General features: G+C 47.6%; 1 long non-coding RNA gene across 4 annotated transcripts in view; it reads left to right on the forward strand.

Moving 5' to 3' along the window:
• Positions 1-23461, forward strand: part of LOC129605028 (uncharacterized) — an 81005-nt gene that overhangs the window by 25547 nt on the left and 31997 nt on the right. For 3 of the 4 annotated variants that reach the window (XR_008696499.1, XR_008696496.1, XR_008696498.1), the window contains exon 2: positions 19929-19994. This is a non-coding gene — a long non-coding RNA (uncharacterized LOC129605028). Of the gene's footprint in view, positions 1-18874; positions 18929-19928; positions 19995-23461 lie in introns of all 4 variants that reach the window. The other variant, XR_008696497.1, reaches the window with a different exon arrangement.

Raw genomic sequence — 23461 nt, forward strand, 5'->3', positions numbered from 1 at the left:
TCCGCTCCGTCCCGGCGCTTTCCAGCAGCTCGGCCTCGCGTCCAGCCGCGCTGGGCTTCTGCTGCACTCGCTCACGTCGAGTGACCAGCGGTGATGAGAGGTCCGGGTTTAGGATCAAACCATTTTGCAGAGGTCCCGCTGGGTCAGCTCAGAGAGGAGACGCAGAGGCCCGGTAATCCTGGAGCGCTCCCACCGGCTTCCGTGTCAACAATCACAACACACCAGGGCTTATGTGGATGCAGCACTGAACGCATGCGGCTCTGCTGCAGCGAGCGCTGTCTCTGGAGCAGCAAATGAGACCCGGTGCATGAGCACTATCTGCTCCGCTCCGTCCAATCAGACCGTGGCTCTTGATGATTGATTTCCCATCTCTGTGATTTTACCATAATGGGGGTCATTTTTCTGTTTTTTGGCAAATACAAAAGTGGAGAGATTCATTAAATGGTGAAAATGCAGTTTTCCTCCAGCAGACGTCGGCGTCGGCTGCGACTGCACCGTCTGATTGTTACTGGAGACGCGATAATGAGGGTCTCCCATGACGAGTTGATCAAACATAAATAAGATCTACTCATAAATAGTAAATCTACCGTGTGTTTGTTTTGTGATGCTGTATCTGCGGAGCTGTGATACGCTTCCAAAGACAGGTGTTCACTGCTCTCTGGAAGCCTCTGACAGGAAGGAGACTCCACGCAAACATGCCGCACAGCTTAGTTACAACACACAGTGGATTAGCAACTGTCGGCCCCAACGCAATTAGAAATGGAAATGTGAGCGTTAACCCATCTGCCGCGTGCGAGGACGCTACCATTACTGCAGGTGCCGATGGTGATCTCTGCAGCTGCTCCGTGGGTTAAAACAAGCGCATTCTGTCCAGATCGCTCTGTTTTGCTGCAGCGCGGCGCGTACGGCAGATACCAGCAGTTTAGCCAGAAGAAAGTGAAGTGTAAGTTTGTGCTTCTTGCCAAGTGGATTTCACTTCTGACACATGAGCAATAGCTGGACCATGCAGCAGGAACAGAATTTGCCAGCTGCTGTCGACAGGGTAAAAATATGAAATTGGCCTTGTCTTATCTCACAGCAACAGCGCGAACACAAGGCTACATCTCACCTAACTCATACATCCCTGTGATTGTTGCAGTATCGGCGAGTTTCCTCCCCACCACTTCTGACTGGCCTGCTTTATGTGCTGACTGAGTCATCTTGAAACAAACGCGGAGAAATAAGCTTCACCTGAAGGGCAGGAGAGACTGTTTATCCTCCAGGCATTCTTCTGCTGCGATAACGCGAGTGGGGTTGTGAGGATGCAGGTATATTATGAGGCAGGAATCCATTCATGGCGCAGGCGGCGGAGGCTCCGTGTGCTGCACTGCTTAATCCTGAAGAGATAGCTTCATTAATTGTGCTCACCTCTCTGTCGGCTGCGGCAGCCAAGTGCAGGAGCGTTGAATAAATAATGGGAGCTGAACTGCTGAGTGGCACCACGCCACCTGTCTATATGCTGGGTTTCAGAGGCCCCCGAATGGATCGTTGCCATTAATCAACAGCCTCTGCTACTCTTTTGCTTTGTTTATAGTATTGATCTTGATTCCCGCTCCCTGATTGGATGGAGCCTCGCTGTGGCTCCACGGCGGCGACAGCTGTGGCCAGAGGTGCAGCGTTCTTTTAGGTTGGGTTAGTCAGAGGAGAGGCCACATCTGCAGCTTCTCCGGCACAGGGTCTCCAGGCAGCTTCCTTCTGCCCGTCCTCCCTTTAAAAGCCGATTAGCGACCCCGTTTACCCCAATCCGCGTTTACACGGTGGAGAAATCTGCGTTCAGGAAGTGGACCCGACATGTGCCTGGAATCTGTGATTCTTCGTGGTTCGATAGCGTAAGCAGTGTTGTGAGAATGTGTCTCTTGCCAGTGAGGAAATCCTACAAATCTCAAGTCTAAAGGTTAGAAGGAAATTCTCTGGAACCAGAAGAGCCTAAGTTCACATTTGCTGCGGGCTGATAATGCTGCGCTGCATTAGCGCTGCAGCGCTGAGAGAGTGACTTATCCGTCGGTCTGTAATTCTCTCAGAATCTCATTCTGAGTTCCTGACCTCTGAGTCCAGCGTTGCCGATGCGCTGTAAACAGTTCAGAGCGAAGCGGACAGGCGTTCATACTGTCACATCTCTCCTGAGGTTCATCATTTTGGGAATAATGCTGTATTGTCCCTGACAGACTATCTGCATACTGCATTTAAACGTTTCTCGGTCTGCAGTGGCTCCAGGTTGAACACAAGCCACCTACTCCTTGAAGATTCATTAGCAAAAGTCACTGGAGCAGCGCTTAACTTTTAATCAAGGCATCATTTGTGATCAATATTCCATCTGCTCGATCATGACACGAGTCTCCAAAATGTTGCAATGTCTCCATTTCTGCAATCTATCACACATTATTGATATGGGCCCCAAGAAAGAGGAGCCGAGAGGAAATTTTCAGAGTGATGGAGCGATGGCGGAGAAGCTGCTGGGGAGCGAACGACAGAAACATGGAGACAAAGATTCGGTGCAGCTCATCAATAACCAGACGGTGACCGCAGCAGCGCTGTCCGAACACTTCAAGCCCCCTAAAATATTATCTCCAGGCTGCAACGTGTACTTGAAGACAAGCTTGGCCCCCTCCCTTGAAGTCGATTAGTATTGATTCCGCATTTGAGCGAGCATGTGTGTCCTCATGTGGAACCAAATTGCTTTGAATCACCCTCGGAGGGCTTCGCTCCTGGGAGTTTAGCAAAAGCCACTCGCTGACTGGACGGTGAAAAATAAAACTAAATTAAGGGGAAGAAACAATAATATGAGCTATGCTGTTTCAAGCCAGCGAGGATCAGTCAAGAGTAGCCGAAAAAGTCCTGCGGTAATGTAAAACAGCAGATCGATGTTTATGTTGGATTAGGCCCGGTGCCACCTCGGTTCAGAGTCGTGCACGAGCGTGGAAATGATGCAAGACTCAGCAGCTCCGTGTGAATATGTTGCTGTGTGTTGTCCTGCGCTGCTAAGCTGCTTATCTCACTGCTGAACCTGTGCATGTGCAAAGAGCTGCACTTTACAGTGCTACTGGCTGCCGCCGCTCCACACGCTCACTGGTGACTCTTTCCACACAGCTGTTTGTCATTGAGGTGGTATTTGTCTCTTCAACGCCGCATGATGAAAGCATTGACCAGCTGTGTCTCTAATGGCTCAGGGCCTCAGTGCAGACGCGTTCTTTTCCCAGTGAGGCCTGGTTGTGTTGCTGTGGGAGCTAAGGTGTACTTGTGTGAAAGTATTTGTTAAACTGAGGGATGTGGGTTTTCTGTGCAGCTGGGAAGCACAGGTGGACACACACACGCGCACACACACACACACACACACACACACACACACACACACACACACACACACACACACACACACACACACACACACACACACACACACACACACACACACATCTAGACGTACAGGTGAGGTTAATTGGCAACTGTAAAGGGGCTAAATAGTTGAGAGCGAGAAGCGTGTGCTTTGACCCACAGTGGGAGGAAGTGGGCTCTGGACCCTGCCGTGCAGTTCCCTCAGAGAACAACCACGTGGTGAAGTAAAAATGCTTTCACCCGTTTATCCACAGAAGGAGAAGGTGAACGCACACGTTCCCTGGTGTGTAGCGCTGAAGGCGTGTCGTTTGTCACGTGTCTTTGGTGGTAATAAATACAAATGACTTCCTGTGACTTGGATCCTTGTTTTGCACTGTCCTTCACAGCATTTTGATGAGCAGGACAGTGGATGACTCTGCAAAGCTGCAGCCTGTGTGTTGTGGTTAACAGATGCGCTGCAGGTCTGTCTAAAAGAGCAGGGGTCAGTGTGAAATCGGAGCGCTGATTATTGCTGCGTTTCAGTGGATAATCTGGGTCAAATCTCATTCTCGCTTCTCTGCAATTGACCGTCATCATCTATGCATTAATGCCAACCCACGCATATTAAACGGGACGTCTTGAGAAATGATTTGACCACTCGTCTCGAGAGTCTGATTATCAGACAGGAATGTTCGTCGCGGCAGATCTTACACACACTGGAGATAAATCAGACGCACTTCCTCGTTTATCGCTAATGCAATCAAAGGGCCTCTCCGAACGCACTCTCAAATCAACATTTGGTGAGAGGACGGGAATCAAACGTTTGGCGGTTTGAGTGTTGCCAGTCAAAGGAGACGGTGCTGAGACGGGCAGAAAAGGAACAGATCTGTGGAAGCTGCAGCTGATTGGTTATTTCAGGAGACGTCTGCAGCGCGACAGCGAGATAATGAGCTGGCTTTGATCAGAGCAGCATTGTTGTATATGATGATTGTGTGTGTGTGTGTGTGTGTGTGTGTGTGTGTGTGTGTGTGTGTGTGTGTGTGTGTGTGTGTGTGTGTGTGTGTGTGTGTGTGTGTGTGTGTGTGTGTGTGTGTGTGTCAGCAGATGAATATTCAGGTCTGTGGTAACATCCCAGAGGAGCTGCTGGCTTGTTGTTACACACACACACACACACACACGCGTCCACAGGGGGGTTGTCGCGCACCTTGTCACCGTCACATTGTTTGAAATGGCACCGCTGCAGATCGTGGAGGCGTCTTTGAAGGTAACTGGGGGTCGTGAAGTCGGAGGAAACGCAGACATCAAAGGAGGGCGAGCGACACGGCGGCTTCCTGCATCGGGGCCGTTGGAGTCGTACTGGATGGCTGCAACAGAAAACAATAATTGCATGCTAATTACACTGGAAAGTGGATCAATTAATCACTTAAACATACAGTAAACAACAGCAAAAACATTCATCAATCTCCAGTTGAGGAATTCGCAGGAGTAATTATTGCTTTTGCTCATTAAAGAAAAAGGGAGTAAAATTGTGATTTGCTGCTTTTATTTGCGGGAGCGTCCGGGCCCGCGTGTCCCTCTGGGGGCAGACACTACGCTAGATTTATCTTCTGAATGCAGCTTCCTGCTTTTTTTGCAGGCAATAATTAATCCCTCAATTACGAAATAAGCAAATAAATAAAGGGAGCGGCGTTGAGATAAGAGGACGTGGTCTGGGAGTCGTTCTCTACAACCTCTGCATCGCAGCCCAGAGCCTGTTTGTTGTGTCACATTCAGTGGCGCTGGCAAAGACACACAGAACCGTCCCAGCTCGGTTTCAGTCCCGCTCTGCAAACATTCTGGGCCCTTTATCACATCACATAAATCCGTTTGCATGACGTCCCACAGCTGTAAACATTCTATATTTCCATCACAGGCGACATTAGGGCTTTTATTTTCTCTTTATGGTTCATTTAAAAAGCTGATATGGTACCAGTGAGAGTTTGTTCTGCCAAAACTTCAAGTCCACTCGACCAAGACCATCCATCTCCACTTGTAATGTGCATTTAATAAGAACTAAATTGGCGGGTGGATGGATGCAGTTTGAGCTGTGTGATAATGACAGTTTGACTTTTCATGGCTTTGATACGAGGATGACAGCCGCCTGTGAGGCCTAATGGAGCCGTTCCGCCAGCATCTGTTAAGAATGCTTCATTGAGTTTACAATTAGTAAACGCCACGGTTCACTGGCAGGCTGCGTGGCCACTGAGAGTGGGCAGATCCGAGTGCTTTCAACACTTTTATCACAGCCGGGGAACAAGGGTTAGGACTGATTGCTGCCAGAAAAATAATCATCTGTCAGGTGTGGCGGCGCCGCTGATGCCTTCGGACTTGATTCATTATTTTTGGGGCTCTCTTGAAGATCGGAATCAGCATCGATGCGTCCGTTCATCCGTTATCCCGAGTGCCCGTCCTTGAACGGGTCGTGTCAGCGCCGAGCCAATCCCAGCTGTCGGCGGGCAGGAGTCGGGTTCACAGCATCCACGGTGGTGCTACTCTTCACTATTAGCCGCTCTCATGGCAGCGGCCTCCTCTGGCTGCAGGGGCCTCAGCGTCCTGAGCAGCAGCAGCCTCCTGACGAGCAGAGGCCGCGGAGCCCGTTTGGGTAAAAGCAGACAGATCTCCCTCCATTACTGGAGTCTCCGATTCACGCGAAGCCAAATGAAGACAGAGGGTGAGTGACTTTTGGGACGTCTGCTTCCATTAGAGCTTTTGCACAGTCACACGGCCGACCTCCTGACTGCAGCAGCCTCGCTTATTTCATTTCAATTTTCTTTTTTTTGCCTGCAAACAGGTCAGCAGACAGTAACAAGTGTTTTATTTACAGACGGAGCAGCATGGAGTCCAGCCGGGGCTGCCGGAGCTGCTGGGCTGCTCATGTGTTTGAATGAGCTCAGGGTTGTTAGAATGTCCCTTATGTTTTGACAGGGCAGACATTAAAAGCCAGGTAACAGTGTTTCCGCTGTGTGGATGCAGTGAAAACAACCACAGGGCAAGAACGGATCCACCGACTTCACTCGCCTTTCATTCCAACAGATAAAGAGACAGTTAATATTGGGTCATTTGTGCACTTGTAATGCGCCTGACTCCTCACTGGAGGCTCGTTTAGATCTTTAAGCTTTTAAAGCTCTGCTCGTGACCCTGTCAGTGGAGCGAACGGCGGCATATGGAGGCTCCGCCCTCCAGACCTGAACCAGTCAAGCGAAACAAGGCCGCTCCATGGCGAAAGCAGGGAGCGAGCGTCATCCCTCACCTCCAAATCATTATTACCTGATTAAGTGTGATTAAGAGAAGATCATTAGCAGCTGCATGTCCTGTCAGTAATGATTAGCGTGATGGGTGCGTTACACCCGCTGAGCTCATCTTCCAGCTCAGACACTTCAATGATTAGGGAAGCATTGTTTAGCTGCTGGATGGAGGCTCCAAGTCCGAGCGACCGGCGGCTGCCGTAATCAACACGTTGTTCAACACGGAGGTGACATCCACTCTTCAACCACTCCAGGACCCGGCATCGTGAACAGGTGTTCTCACGTGAGCGCGTTATCGGAGGCGGAAAACACGCCTGACGCCGCTTTCCTCCACAACCAGCGTTTCCTAACAGTGATGTGCGGATTCCATGGCTGAGGTTTGTGCAAAGCCTAAATTGCCAGTCGCAATCAGTAACAGTGGAATCACTAAGAGTGGACGTGGGGTCTTGTAGGACACAAAACACGCTTTTATCTCCAGCTTGGCCTGAATTCATTTCTTTGATTGGCTGAATTACAGAATCTGGTCGCTTAATTATCCTAAGTGATGAGCTTTGCAATGTTTGTTTGCTGAAAAGATGCGAAAATGCTTCTTTTGACTGATCAGAAAGCATAAATTGCCTGGGTTTCATTTTGCTAAGAAATCCCTGAGGTGCTGTTTAGTCAAGCTGCTGCTGGTGGTTTTAGCCCGGGAGTCTTCAGGCAGCGCGATCAATCAGCAAAAACAAGCAGTGAGTGGAATGAAATATACAAATGTCACTATTTGAAGAACTTACATACATGAGACAGACCTACTGAATATTAAACACAGTGATTTCCATCATAATTCATCAAGTTGAAAGGCGAGGATCCAACGTCAGTCACAGCCCCGTGCTTCCAGCAGCAGCCGCCACTTGAAGGAATCCAAGAAAATGTGTTCAGAGGTTCCCACGAGTTCATGTTGGCCAGAGACGAGAGGGCGCTTATTTGATATTTGACCACCACAAAGTGAACACTTGCAGATTTTAGAGAAAGTCGCTTCTTCACACGGACGAGGGACGGACTGTCACGCAATTCCCTCTCAAATGGAAGGAGCAGAAAATCCTGCGGAGTTTGAAATCATTTCGAAGTTCATTATGTATTTAGTCAGAGTGAAAATCAATTTCAGATGCTGATTCCGTTGATCCCCTCTTTGTGGATACAAATAGCCATCAACAGGAAGGCAGACAAATCATGGCCTGAGGACAAGGATGTGGAACCCACACACCTTCACGTTCTGACTCGCTCCACGTCGGCGGAAGTCACTGTTTGATCATGTGTGCGCTGTACTTTAAAATGATGCATAATATGGCAGCCTGCGCTTTAACCTTAACAAGCGAATCACATACTAACTTCATCTGCAGCGAGAGGCTCAGGCTGGAGGATGCGGCTCGATCAGATAAAGACGCGTCCACTGAGGAGCTGCATGGAACGCTTCCACAAAGACACTCAGATTGTTTTCCAATTCCTCCCATCAGACAAATTGAGCCCAGTGGCCAATTATTCCCATTGCCAATTAACCTTGCAACCAGCCTCCTCTCAGCCCCTGCATGAGTCAGCCTGACAAATTTGCTTTTGCCTGTCACGTCGCCACCGCTGATGAGAACAGACAGGAAAGCTCCGTGGCTCCACGTAGACGGGGCCAAGTCCTGTTGTGTAATCCATACCAGCTTCAGTGGAGTTACAGGGATGTAAGGATGCACGGCAGAGAGCAACGCTGAGACGCAACGACAGGAACAACGTCCACAAAGACAGACAGACGGCCTTCATTTGATGACGTCTGGGCCTCAAAGCTTCTCTGTGGGATCGGGTCGGCCAGATGTTTAGGTCACGTTTCCTATTACCCCGTGTCCTGTGGGACAGATGTGCAGAGGTCGTTTCATGAAGCAAACCCATCACCCAGCAGTAAAACCAGTACCAGTACCCGGACCCATCCCTCCATCATGAGTAGTGATGCAAAAGGCTCTGCTCATGGTCAGACAATACAAGCTGGTCTGTAACATGAAGAGGAGGGGGCTCTCAGGCCCAGTCTGTGACCTTGACTGGACCCGGCCCCAGTTAAACACGCACCTGGAGGCATCCAGCCGCTGAGCTCAGTGCAACCGCTCTAACTATTGGACTGCACAAAGAGTAGAGAAAGCGCTGACGGGCGAGTGTGACTGCACAGGTACAGTACGTTCTGCTTATCTCATTCACTTTCTACCTTTCATCCATTGTTTTAATTGTTCGTAGATGCAGCTTCATAAATAAAAGAGGGGACGTGAAGACATGAGCAGAGTAAACACTGGCTAATCTTATAAGAACAATGTGCAGCAGCACTGATTTCTGCCCAGACGGTCGTCTTTAGAACCGGCTGAACTCCGTCCCTCAGCAAAACTCACTCCTGTTTCCTTAAACTGTGTTTGTGAGAAAGTGTGTTCACGTCTTCCTTTCACTGAAACTCCAGACGTTTCATTCTTACTTCTCTCCAGGAACAACTTCAGTTCCAGCCTCTACCTGATTTGCATTGCTTTCCATTTAGCTCATGCACACTTGAGATGAGGAGGCAGCGCACCGGTGTCTTGCTCAAGGGCATTTCAGCAGTATTAATGCTCTTTAGTATAGATGGGAATATTAAAGTAAATAAGTAGATAAAACTTTGCAGACGTAAACGCTGATACAAAGAATTGATTACATTTATTTTACAGTGTGTGATTCTAATGGCCTCTTTCCATCCAATCTATTCGGATTTTAAACCGTGGCATGAGTTCCCCTTTGCAGATTCACAGAGCAGAGAATAAAAACTAAATGCTGTATTTCAGGGATGACCAATCACATTTCCCATAATGCAATGGGCAATGAAGAAATATAATATTACAGCACTATGCTATTGCCACCATTCGTCAGCCCTGGCCTGCGTTTTATGGCCTCCTTCCTCTGCGTCTGCAGGTGATGTGCCCACTGCAGTAGGACATCCAATAATGATCTGAAAATGTACCCACAAAGAAGCATTAATTTCACAAACACTGTTAGAGTTTTTGCTTCCGAGGAGGCAGAAGCAGCAACTTAACTTGATCTATGGATTTCATTTGAACTTATCTAATATAGCAGCGTGAATCCGATTTGCTCAGCCACTGAATACTGAGGCCTATTACTGTGAAAGACAGTGTAAAGGCTTTCACAATCGAACATGAAGGCTGTCGTTGGTGAGCGGCAAACAGTGAGAACAAATTGATATTTTTAAGTGAGCGCAACTAGCAGCTAAACTCATCATTACAACGCAGCTGCCTCAGATGCCGTTTCCCTCTAAACGTGTGACGCTGGTTCTAATAGAACCTCATTTCCTTTAAATATGACACCGAAACGTTAGAACCATCTTCTGATATAATCCATTCCAGTCTGACTCCAGCTCCCACTGTGACCTCAGTAATAAACATCCAGGAGAATGATCTCCTTTCTGACAGCATCGAGTTAGAAACTGAGAGAATCTAACCTTGTGAGAGCAGAATTAATGTCAGCGCTGCCGTGTTGGATTGAAATATACACTTGTCATATTCTATAGGTGTGCAGCTGCAGGAGTTTGTGGCCCGTTGTCCCAGCATGCATTAGTTATGGTTCACAGTGTATAAAGCCAGTCACATAGAGACACCGTATGTAAAGGAGGAGACACAGCTCTATCTGTTCATGCATTTTAGCTTCCAGCTTCTCTGTCTCTGTGTGAGGCTTCATGTGTCACTGCTCTCATCACTTCACTAACTGCAGCCGTGACGTATTGTGCTGGACATTTGGATGTGGACGTGAATCAAGCACCTGTGCACGTTGTGCATCCGTGCACGTTGGGCATCTGTGAATATTCATCCGTACAGGCTTCGTCTCGTGTCTCGTCTACAGTGTCGCCGGGCGTGATTTTTCCTAACCACAAAATGATGATGTCATGGTGCACACAAAGCCACAGGTTGCCCCCGGCAACGCGGCTCCTCTGGATCTGCTTTGTAGGTGCTTTGGGTTCTGGAAATTGAGCCAAATCTTGCCGAACATTTTCTGCGTCCTGTTATGAAGAACAATGTGGAATCCCTGCCGTGGAATGAAAGCGCGTTTCACAGCCGTACGCACCTACACACCAGGCGGCACAGATTAGTGACAAGAGGCTCAGGGCGTGAAAAACACAAATGGGATTTTTCTTTGGATGCTTCCCGAGCTGCATGTGCTTGCTGCCAGCGAAGGCGCAGAGAAGCAGGACAGCGTCGCGTTCACGTCAACCTCAGAGCCGGACGCAGCTTCCAGTGTTTACGAGGGAATGTTTACGGCCGCTTCCAACGCAGACGTCGGTCCGGTCGCTCCCGAGTCGTCAATTCATCGTCAGCATTATGATTTCAATAAATCAAATCTAATCAACTTAAAGGTCAACAGTTTTATAAAGGTAGATCCCCGCTGAGCCTTCAAGCCTTCTAATACTACTTTAATGGCAATTAAATTAATTCTAATAGGTCCTTGAGCTACCGGCATTCAAGATTAAAGGTAATTATGGTCAGAGAGCTCTGAAGTCTAAACCCGGATCCCTGTGAGGACTGGACGTCCTCAAAGCGTCGGAGGGAACAGACGTGACAACCGTTTGTGTGACGGCGGCTGTTGTTTGCGGCTTCGCACTTTAAGAGTTCGCGTCGTGGGCTCACGCTTCGCAGTGGCGCTCATTCTGTCGTGGCACTGGTTCCGTGGCGGTTGGACGCGGCCTCGCTGCTCGCTGGAACGTGCCAGGCTGCGACCGCGCCGCCTCCATCACGGCGCCGCGTAACGAGCGGCAGGAAGGGTGTGATTTTCCCTGCAGCCTCTTGTTCTCGACGAATGTAAAAAAGCTGGTAAAAGGCTCATTGGAGCCGGTTTGACGGGCTGCACTGACACAGGGGACTGAATTATGAGCTACGTAACCTATCATCATCGGGTCCAATGAGCTCGTCTTGATTATGTCTTTGGAGGAGCCTCAGATTTACTGCTCTGTGAGTGGTGGGTGGCGTTCGCTGCGAGCCGCTGCTGGTCCGTCCCTTCCATCGACTGGTTCACACCATAATGTTCCTGCTGCACGTGTTTTTGTGGAGCCAAGTCCTGTCGCAGCACATTCTAAGCTGAGAAGCAACATTCTGAAGTCGCAGCTTTTTCCAGATGGTGAATCTCTGCCCGTCTTTTATTCAGACTCTGACTCGTTAGGAGCCTTTTCATGTCCAATCATGTTACGGACCTGCTGCCAATTAACTTCTTTACTTCAGAAATTTTCCTCCAGCATTTTCTTATTGGTTCCACTTCTTTTTCCAACCTTTGTTTCAACTTTGAGATGGCACCAGTTTAAAGTGACCTTGTTTTTTTTACCTTTTCTCAGTTCTTGCGAATAAATTCCAGTTTTAGCAAATTCTCCACATTTTGAAAATAACACGTATTTGTTCTTGTTATTTTCCGAGCACCAGTCACACTAGAGGTGTCCCCAACACCAACCACCCCCCAGAAGTCGATCCGGGCCCAATGAATCGCGAGCGTCGTCTTGTGTGGCTTCAGGGAGATGAATAAATAAGAACGGAGCTCTGACCAGGCGCCGCTTCAGTCTTCAAAGAGTAAATCACTGCACTCAGCATCACCCGTGATCAAAGGCTCCAGTCTGTCCGTCTGTCTCGCGCCCTCCCACATAAAAACGCACCACTGGACCGCGTTAATGCTTCGCCACATGGTTTGTTTTCAGAGCATAATCGCCGAGCACATGGTGAACTACTTAAAGCGCCTTAATGATGACCCCTGTGATTTAAGCAACTTGACATGATGCAGTATATATTATCTCAGCAGGCAGCGCTGCCTGCTTTCTACTTGCTCTCCCAAAATGCTCCGAGTACCGAAAATAGCAATAATACAAATCTCAAAGAGGGAAAGCGTGAGGAGGAAAATAACACCTGGCTTCAACAGGTAGCGGTTTCACAGTGAAATGCGATGACAGCAGTGTCTTTCTCCAAAAGCAGCTAAATTCTTATGTGATGCAAATCTCACTGTTCTAAATCCTCCTCAGAGAGGAATAAACAGCCTCCATTCACTTGTTGCAACAGGGCAGACAGTTTATGGAGGATTATGGAGTGTTTGGATGATGTGCTGTATTTAAATCAGTAAAACCTGCACATGATTCGCAGCCAGAAATCCATGAATTCATCTTTGTCTCGAATATGATGCTTCTGGTTCTTTATGTTTTATCAATATCCGTTTGACTCCAGGAGGCCTGCAGGATTATTGTATTTCATCCCCATTTATGTGTGAAGAGGCCAAGAGGCTGCAGGTCTGGAGTTCACATGCTCCAAAAGCGTGAGGCTCATCCCAATCATGTGGATTCTGGAACCGGAGCAAATGAGTCGACGGGTGCGGCGCGTGGTGGCGTCCGAGGCGCGTGGCGGCGTCCGAGGCGCGCGGCGGCTCCAGACACGTGACCTGCTGGACGCCTGGAGCTGGAGGCGAACACAGCCGGTGCCACAACATTAAGAGCTGTGTTGTCGGGCTGCGCTCAGCGAGGACACAGCGACGGCTCTGCCAGGTGTTTGGTGGCTGATCAGTGTGCGTCTGCAGCGCCGTCTCCAACCACACGTCCGGATGAACGGACACTGCGGGAAGAGACTGATGCCAAAGGTGAAGCTCAGAGTGAAATCAATGAAAACGCTGAAGCAGCTTTGTGTCGATGTCCCACAGCCGCGTCCGCCTTCACTGCTTCTCGCTGTTGATGTGAATATTTGGCCTCCCTGATTTCCCACAAAACGCGGGCGCCGCTTTAGAACCGAGCTCCTCAGACGAGGCTGTAAACGCTCTCTCTCGGTCCTCAACGCCTGTGCAGCGTCGCTCACTGGTGACTTCCAGGAGACAATAGAGCTGAGAATAAAACACATCAAGCTCGGCTTCTGCAGCCGATACACTTGTAGTTTATAGGATCCGATCGTTGCTGCTTTTTAAGGGATTTGTTGCCAATATGGAAAATATAGATAATCACTGCTTATCCTCAACTAAGAAGGAGCCTGAGACTATTCTTATTATATCTCAGCGCAGCCCGTCTAAAAATACTGCGCGTACGCTTCGTCCCTGGTGGACGTGGGCAATCCACTCATGAATATTCTCATTTCTCACCGTGGCTGACACGTATAGTACAGAGCACTGTTTACTCTGGGGCTTTGAAAACAGCACATTCCTTCTGCAGCTCTGTGCTCCTGGTTTGTTTCTGTTTACCCATCACTTCCACTAATTATCTTGTGGGCACTGAAAGCTTAATTCAGAATTAGCCCAAGGTTAATTCTGTTGGAAATAATGGGATAGTTTAATATAAATCAGCTTTTCTTGCATTGTCACTTTTTATGCACAGCAATTTATTAAAATTACCTGCAATCTGCATAAAGTGCTGTTTGCTCCAAAGCTATTGTGCATGTTGTTAAATTATTCTGGAGGAAGGAAGGAAGAGTCTTTATTTTATATTCGGCACACAGCCGGTGTCAAAGCGTGATGAACCTTCGCAGCTTGACTCAAACGCTGCCAGACATCGGTGGAAACAGTTGTGAATTACAAGCGAGCGCACAATGTTTGTGTGAGCGGCGCACGAGTTGCGCTTAAGTTTCCCAACTATCTTCTTGCAATTTTATATCAAATTCTTCTTTAGTCATTGAATCAACAACAATGATGGGTAGCAGAGAAAGCAGAAAATGGAAATGTTGATTTCATTTCTATCATATTATTCTCTTTGGGATCCAATTTAAGTTCTGTCAGGCGATAGATGAGATGAAATTGACGTTCATTTTGAAGACCCGTGATGTACAGATAGCCAATCCAAAGTGAATGTCGCAGGCTTTTTCTTATTTCTCATTTACGCAACCTTATCTTTTTACTGCACTGGAAGACAAATTACACGCCCACTCTGTCGTTACTCGTCTTCCTCGCGTGCAGCTGTACACGTCCTCTACCTTAACATTGAACGGACCGCTCTGAAGCAGAACTGTAAGTTCTGGCTTTGTGTTCATGCTGACGTTTAGACATTCAGCCCGAGTAGCGCAGCTCAGATAAATATTGAGCATGTTTTGAGCTCCCAGGCTTCCCAGACCAAATAATTCAAGGGATCCATGCAAGTCTGCAGCCGCCTGGTGTGTTGATGTGATTTGATTGTCTGTCAGTGGGGTAACTGTCAAATCATCGCCGTGGAATAAAATGCATTGATGAAATGTGCATATAGGGAAAGAGCAGGTGTACAAGGCACGGGGAGATGTTAACACGAGTCAATTAGGTGTGCCTCCCACCTGTGATGGAGAGCAGATTCATTTCTATTTAACAACGGCGGAAATGAAAGTTCATTGGGCAATATTGTTGGGGAGAGCGGCCAGATGGGACAGCGTTCAAAAATAGTAACGAGGGGAGAGAGAACGGAGTCTGAGGGAAAATTAGTCCATCACTCGGTGACAGTTTCACAAGACATTGTAAAAAGCAATGTCCCTCTGGTGAAACGATAATAGGTTTGTTAAATTACTTTTGTTTAACCTTTGTTTAACCTTCATTTAACTAAAACAGCTGCATTAAAAGTGAAAGCGTCTTTGTGTTTTTCACAGGCTTTGACTGAAATTGCTAATTAAAAACGGCGACGTGGCTCTAAATGTCATCAAAGCAGACGTTATTGGCTTTTAAAGCGATTTATTCGGAGATTTAAATCAGGCAAATTCTTCGGCGAACCTTCCTTCAGACGGGGCGCGAGTCGCTCTCCTTATGAGTAATTCTGTTTGGCGTCTAAACAAACACATTCTCAGCTTTCTGCTAATGTACCACCACAAATCAAGGACTAAGTGTACTTCAGTGCCAACATGGCCCCGATAATAACTCTCCATTCTGTAAAAGACATTTTTGTGCTGTCAAACTGCAGAGCTGGGCTCGCAACAGAAAGAATGGGTGCAGAGCGTGTGCTAAGTACTGTACATGTGAATAACACCGCAACTAAGAACAGTATCATGATTCTAAGCAACGTGAATGAGCCTAAGTAACAAAATAAATCTACTGTAAATAAAATATTAAAGGACACAAAGGTTGAGGAGGAGCCGGGATCAGCTGCAGATAATTAGAACAGAGGTGCAGTCACATGGTCGACGGAGGCCTAAAAATAAAACCATCATGTTCAAAGTCGGTTTTGTTCTGAAAATCATTAGAAATGATTTCTTTTCCTCTGCATAATGAGCCGCGGTCGTTGCCTGGAGTGATTTTTAAAAAAGCTGCGTTGCGCTGGCTTTCATTCCATCGCCTGCTGTGAACAAACCACAGCAATTAGTAGAGGCAACACACATAACGCACAAAAGTCATCTATGATGGAATATATACAGAGCAACAACAGATAAAGGTTATGATGTTCTCGTTCGCTTCCCAGAGAGAAAAAGCAAGTTCAGTTTGAGATTTCACGTTGACTGTAAAATGGTTTAGGGTTCGAGGAAACCGCTCCTCACAGCGCTTTTGGTCTCATTTAACAAACTGTTTAAGGAAAACATGAATTTGGGATTTACAGTAGTGTCATCTGTCGTCCAGCAGCAGCTACATATGAACTCTTATTCTGCAAATGATAGGTTCTATTGGCTCTAATGAACTCACCAGAACCTGAAGACGCTTCTTTCCTGTTTCCCACTTCTTCTTCTCGCTGCGACCTGTTGGTCGATGCCTGCTTCATGCGCCTCGTTTGTCCTGGTTTTAATCATGATTTCAATACTGGAGGGCGTAAAGGTGAAACGATCAGAATCGGTGCAGCTGCATTGTTCTAAAATAATCTGCTTCTAGGAAAACAACTTAATGCAGATGCGTCCTTAGAAACATGCAGTCGGGTAATTACCAAGATCAGCACATGTTTATAGTCTGGGCTGCAATTTAAAACTTGATCTCTGTTTACTTCCACGTTGGGGCTGCGCGTAATTAGTCCGAACTCTGATCACTGGCGCTAAAGGCAGCGAAAGCAAAATGGTGCCTTCAGTGTAAAGGAGTTCACCTTCAACATCTTCATGAAGGAAGGTGTATAATAAACATCCTCATCAGGAATCCTAAAGCTGACACATGATGGGAACGAGGAGGACAAACCATTAGAAACATCTTGATCATTGTTGGATGCTGACATAATGATTGGATGATGGTAAAATGCCAACAAAACATATAAGCACATTAATTAAAGCCCTGGCAACGCGTTCCTTGTGAAGTCAGTGGGATGCAGCAAAAGCCCAAAAGACATCTGCCTCCGTCAATCAAGTCTATTCTGTAGTAATAATCTCCAGCATGTTCCGTGTGGATCCTGTGGCTCTGCATGTGCCAGAGGAATTCGTTTCATGTGAGGATTGTGTACGTGGGCCGGTGCTGTTTGAGGAGAAGCAGATTACTCCCTGAAAGTGCACACCCACCAACCTGCCTCATCAGGCCCACATTGTGGAGACCCAGCAATCTTCTGCTGCTACAGAAAATGAATTGGAGCGTCGGCTCAGCCGGAGCGGGACTCGGCCGGGCTCCGGGAATCGGAGGCTCTGTGGGGAGTGACAGCAGAAATCACAAGGATCTGCGAGGCCCGGGCGCGGGGACAAAGCCGGAGCGAGTGATTGCAATCAGGGTGAACAATGTTGGGTGGAACGACGGCCCGGCCGCCGGTCGTTCGGCTCCCGGCGCCGCTGGCGCATCCGCCGCGGAGCTTGATTAGCGCTGTCCGGGCGCCGGGCGGAGGAGGTGGAGGTGGAGGGGGAAAAAACCATCATTTCACTCTAAGCGCGTCGTAAGCGCCAATGACTCATGACTGTTGTGCTGCCCTGTGTGTAAACAGAGAAACTGGCGGAGATTGATGGTTGCCGCGGCGCTGGGCGCTGGTAATAGCAGGCTGTATCAGGGCCTGTCCGCTCCTTTCAAACACATCCCTCCCTCAGGCCTCCAGATAAAAACCCCATCACGCCGAGTCCTCGCCTCCGGACCCGTCGGCTCCGCGGGGCTCGCGTGCCGCACGTTTAGCTTTAAATAGAGCACATTCCCAATCATATTCATGTCGTGCACGAGTCCATTATGTCTTGCATGGTTCAATTGATTTTGATGATAATGACTTATATATCATTTCTTTTGCATTCATCCCTGCATAATTAATGTGAGTAATTAGGATTTCCATTACAACAGAGCAGCTGTTGTTAGCTTCATGCTGATAATGGACTTAGATCGGACTAAGATAAATTAGCTCTGTTGATTAGGTTAGGAATTGCTCAGCGGCTTAGTTTTAACTTTGAGCTCCTTGTTTTATGTTATGTAAGCGTCCCCAGCGCTCGGCTGCTGTGGACGACATTGAGAAGCGATGAAGTAGATGAACTATGATTCACGATGCGGTGCAGCACCGAGCCTCATGAGCAGCGTCTGCCGGGAGCTGGAGGTCACCAAAGATGCTGCACGTGGTCTGACCTTAATAATAAACATCGAGTAGAAGCCTGCGCTTCCTGACACGCTGAGGCTTCGGCTGCAGAGCCGTACCTAATAAAACGAAGCAGTCTCCTCTCATTCTCCAGTGGAAACTGTTTTCCTAAATCGCTACGTGTGTTCATTAATGCAGGGGAAAAACATTGTAGAGCCAAACTGTGCTTTGAAACGTTGAGCGTCTATATGTGCAATAAAAATATTCATTTTGATTCATCTGTCATTGCAAGGCTACAGTTGTCTAGACACACAGTAATTGATTTGAGAAGCCAAAGAGGTTCATTTTCTATATTCTGAGAGTCTGATGGAAAACACTTGTCACAAGTGTCAGACGCATCTTATTCAAAATAGATTTCTATCAAATATGAGCCCTTCCTCAAACACATACGTACATACTGATTGTAGGAGAGTGCAGCCACAAAGCTGAATGGGAGACTGTACAATGTGTGTGTGTGGAGGGAATAATGAAGGGGCGGTCGCTCCCCGGCCGCGGCGTCCGTGCGGGAGGTTATTCCTGGAGAAGTGACGTACGAATCTGATCACAATCACTATTTTACTGACTTCAGCGCGAGCGTGGGAGGCCTGAATCTCTAAGAATAGAAAACCCTCCCAGTTATGGTCCATCCGTGATCTGAGCTGCTCGTCTTAGCCTGGAGCCGGTCCCAGCAGGGGGCCGGTCCGTCACCGGCCGCACACACACACAGGGACGTCTGCCTCTTCAGTTTGTCCTTTCACGTTTTATGTCCAAAGTTCCATGTCTCGCAAATTAATGTGGTTCATGAACCTGTGTTTTCTAGGAGCCGGTGGTGTCAGACGCCTGCAGCTGATGGTGGGATGCTAATTAACGCTAGGTCAGCGAGTCCAGCGCCTCAATCAGGAAAAATGAAGAGAAAATACTTTTTCTGTTTTAGCTTCATTCGACCACGTTCAGCTCAGTAGCTTTTACTATTTGACTAAATGTCGATTCATTTAGTGACGCTTCCTGTTTTCACCCTTATTTTTTTAGTCTTGTTCTAATAAAAAATACATAAAGTTATCAGCAAATAAACGCTGCCATAAAATCCCAGAGAAATGACTGAAAGTATAAACTACAGACGAGCGCAATTCATGCATAATTTAATTTAAGTTCAAGTAATGATCATAAGAAGTTAATGTTTAATAAGTCTAGATAATGTTATTAAATGTGTTATCTGGAGATAACGCAGTAAAAGTCAATATCCGCTCGCTCCTGGAAACACATTCGAACGGCAACAAAATGTCAGTGAAATGCTAATTAAGATGGAGCGTGACTGATTTCCTTTCAGCGCCTCCTTCACATCACCGCGTTAGCGGTGCTGCTCGGTAGAACGTTGTTCTGCTGCACGTTCATGCTGCGTCCAGCAGGAACAGCAGGAACAGCATCACTGTTATGGATGATCCTGAGCTCCTGCAGGAACGCGTCCGGAGCCGCCGTCTCCGTGGAGACGAGATGCTCTGCAGGGAAGCGTCTATGAAGCTGAGATCCAAACCTGCCTGGGAGCGTCTTACACTTTTCACAGCCTATTAGATTTAGCGCAATGAATTTTTTAAGAACCCGTCCAATAAAATATGTATAAAGTACATGAATGTCTTGTAAATACATCTTCTCAGCCTGTTACATGAATTGTTAAAAGCCAGTTTGTGTGCATGTGTTTACCGCTACATCTCATTTATATAGATTTGACAGCAGAGCAGTGGGCGTGTGCTTTGTTATGAGACATAACAGCGCGAGGTTCAGACGCGTGATGATCAGAATCCTGCTTTGTTCCACGTCTACAAACTTCCTCTGCTGCTTCCTGTTCATGTGGAACTCTTCTTCTTCTGTTTCTGCAGAAGGACCTCATTGGTGCTGACGTGCTGGAGCTTCTGTTGCTCCGGTGACATTTGCCACAGGAACAGGTAGAGTAAATACTGAGGGAAGCCGCGAGCAGAGGGTAAGTGTAACATTGAGATATGCTTGAATGAAAAGCGAATGAGACCGGGAACAATATTCAGGTGACCTTTTTTAATTGACTTACTTGGGGAACGGGCTCCAGCAGAACACGGCCGATGACATTTACATACACGCCGGCTGCAGATTGGTCTCTGGCTTTAAAATGAAATCTGCGTTTCACTAAAATGAGGTAAATGCTGGAGAAGCAAACGCTTCCTGGCAGAAACCATCAATGTTGGCAAACTGGCTGAAGTCTGAAACTGCAGAGAAAAAGCTGTTGTGATATTCTAAAAGCAAAGCGGCGGTTTGAGTGACGAGCGGCTAAAATTAGACGCTGAATAAAAAAAACTGTTCCTTGTTGTTACTGTTGTTGTTTTTAAAGCGTTGTCATTAAATTTCCATGTTGTGTTTTGCTCATGTCCCAACTTTTCGCATCCACTTGTCTCAAAGCAAATTGCACCAGGCTGATTTCATTAAACTAACTTAACAACAGATTCATTAATTTCTTTCTTGTCTCATAGAAAACTAAACGCAGCCAACGACAGAAGAAATTCCCATCACACATCTGTATCGCATCAATATTTGAATAACCTTAATTTTGAATTGACTTTGAAATTAACTATAATTTTGAAAGTAAACCTCCCCAACGCTCCCAACTCTGTTTTGTTGTGCGTTGCTTAAGATTAGACTAAATAGGAAACCTGTTATGATTAACTATAATTAATGAGCTCCGCTATAATAATAATAATAGATTTTATGTGTAATGCACTTTTCATTCACTAAATCTAAAAAAGTGCTGACATTAAAAATAATAGAAATAAGAGAATAAGAGAGAATAAGATGGAAGAGGTAGAAAAAATCAATTAAAACCACAACACGCTTTTCTGAATGAGAAGCTCTTCAGGTTTAACACTAGACTGCCTACGGAGCAGCCAACTCTCACTTTGGGAGGACTACCTACGAGGCAGTCGATTCGTACGCTGCCTTACCTGACCATTGTTCTGCTAACGGGGCCGTTACCTGCGCACCACAGGGGGGAGGCACGCTAAGCCACTTCAACAAAACCTGTGTGAGTCTGTGTTTCTCAGTCCTGACACAGGCCTGACAGAGGCTGTGGTCCTCTCATGGAGACATGAAAACACACAGAACCAACACTGGTACTGTGGGGCCCAATAGGCCCAAATAAGGCCCAATAGGTCTGAGGTCTCCCGGGGCCGGCGGGGACGCGCTAAATGCTGCGCTGTTGACGGAGCACCTGCTTTCATCGCGCTCAGCGAAGCCGGCGTCGCGTTGCTTTTAATCCTGAGTGCAGAGGAAGATGTCGGCTCTTAATTCCCCATTTGTTTCCACTCATCACCTCCCTCCTCCCTGTGTAAATGCAGCCGCTCGTCGCCGTGGCCCTTTCATTTTTCCGGCGGCGGCCGCGAGCGTGCGCGTGCGCGCTGACATTTTGGGGACAGGATTTCAGCAGACTGACGCTGATGGCCCTGAGTTGCGGCGCCGCAGTGAGACGCGTGTCGCACGCGTACAAACGTATCGCAGCGTTCACATTCCGCTTTGTGTAACGGAAGAAATGAGGCCTGGATTCGCTCCTGACTCTGTGACCCGTCGCTGCAGCGCCTGCGCTCGACTGGACGAAAAGTCCTGCTGATTTTAAGTTACAACATAGAGGCAGTGGATCACAATGAAACATGCTGATAAGGCATTTTTATCAGTGTTACATTACTGTAATTCACAGTAGGTTGTGGAAGATACAGCAGATAATGATCGTTAAACACCAATCCAATCAGTTTCATGCTTCCCTGTATTAAGGTTAGAGTGAAGGACTAAGGAAGCTCCAACAGAGTAGCTCCGTTTGAAAGGCAGGTGAGAGTCATCGCTTACTGCTAAGGATGCTGGGAAATGTAGTAGTGCTGTTGAGAACCAGGTTGGAGGTCGTGCTGAAGGTTGTGAGTCTCAGTGGCCTTTCCCGTTTGGTTGTACGGACTCTCAAGGAGTAAAAACAAAGACTGGACCCACGCTGTCAGAAATGATGAAACGATGTCTGTAATAATAATAACAACAACTTGTCTGTAACAACAACAACAACAACAACATGTCTGTAATAACAAAAACAACAACATGTCTGTAACAACAACAACAACATGTCTGTAATAACAAAAACAACAACATGTCTGTAATAACAACAACAACAACATGTCTTTAATTACAACAACAACAACATGTCTGTAATAACAACAACAACATGTCTTTAATTACAACAACAACCACATGTCTGTAACAACAACATGTCTTTAATTACAACAACAACATGTCTGTAACAACAACAACAACATGTCTGTAATAACACCCAGGCCGACAACGGAGCACATGGCCGGAACGTTAAAAACAGGATGGAGCGGTGTTACACCGACATGCATCCGTGCTGAACACGAGAAAGGTTTCAGCTTATAAATTTCTTAGAGTTCAGTCTGAAATTTCATGGATTTCTTCCCTTTTCTCCTGGTTGAGAGGAAGCGTAATGACTTTAAACGCGTTGGTCCCACAGACACTGGGACAAAGCGGGCGATCACCGCCGCCTGCGTGCTGCTAAAAGTGATGGATTGCACTCATCAAACGCAGCTGTGTGTTTGTTTGCACTCGTGGTAATAACAGCAGTCAGTAACTTGGAGAACAGACAACCTGCAGGAGAGGAGCCGGACTGTGACGGAGTGCACGAGCCGGCAGCGGCGCGCTAATGGAGCCGGAAGTCGAACTGCCGAGCACACGCGCTGCTGAGCCCGCGCTTTGACGACGCCAGGAACGCGGGGCCAGGTGTTCGGATAACGTCACGTCGGCGGCGTCCTACATACTGTATTTCAGAGAGTGACAGGCAGCCGCGCGGCCTCGTGTGATTGTATCGCGGGGGACGACATAAAAGCCCGAACCGCCGTCCATCCATCACGGTCAGCGCTGGAGCAAAAACTAGCGAGGCGCCTGACGTCGCTCCTCGGCGGACGTTCTCCGGGTGCTCTGTTGTTTACTGGAAATAGATTTAAGGAAGAGAAAGTTTGTGGACGCCTGCGGTGGAAGACGGCCTGAAACAGTGACACTGGAACGGATTTATTATTAGCTTCCCACTGATCTCATTTACAAAGTGATTGGTTCCGTGTGATGCCGCCGTGTCCTGCTGAGACTCGCAGACTGAGGGACGCCCAGGAGTGACTCCCGTTTTCTTCTTCTTCGTCTCTTTGTCACATCCGCCTCACCCCGCTTCGCTTTGTGCGCAGCCGTGGCGCCGTAACGAGATTCCACACCCGAAGGTGTCGCTCAAAGAGCCAGACGAGCCACAAAGTGCACGTGGGCTTTATGCTGCGGAGCCCGGAGGAAGAATGAGGTCGCTCCGTGTGGGGAACAACAGCTGAGCAGGAATAATTGAACATTATATAATGTA

The sequence above is a fragment of the Betta splendens genome, chromosome 13 (genome assembly GCF_900634795.4).
Source record: "Betta splendens chromosome 13, fBetSpl5.4, whole genome shotgun sequence".
Taxonomy (NCBI): Eukaryota; Metazoa; Chordata; class Actinopteri; order Anabantiformes; family Osphronemidae; genus Betta; species Betta splendens.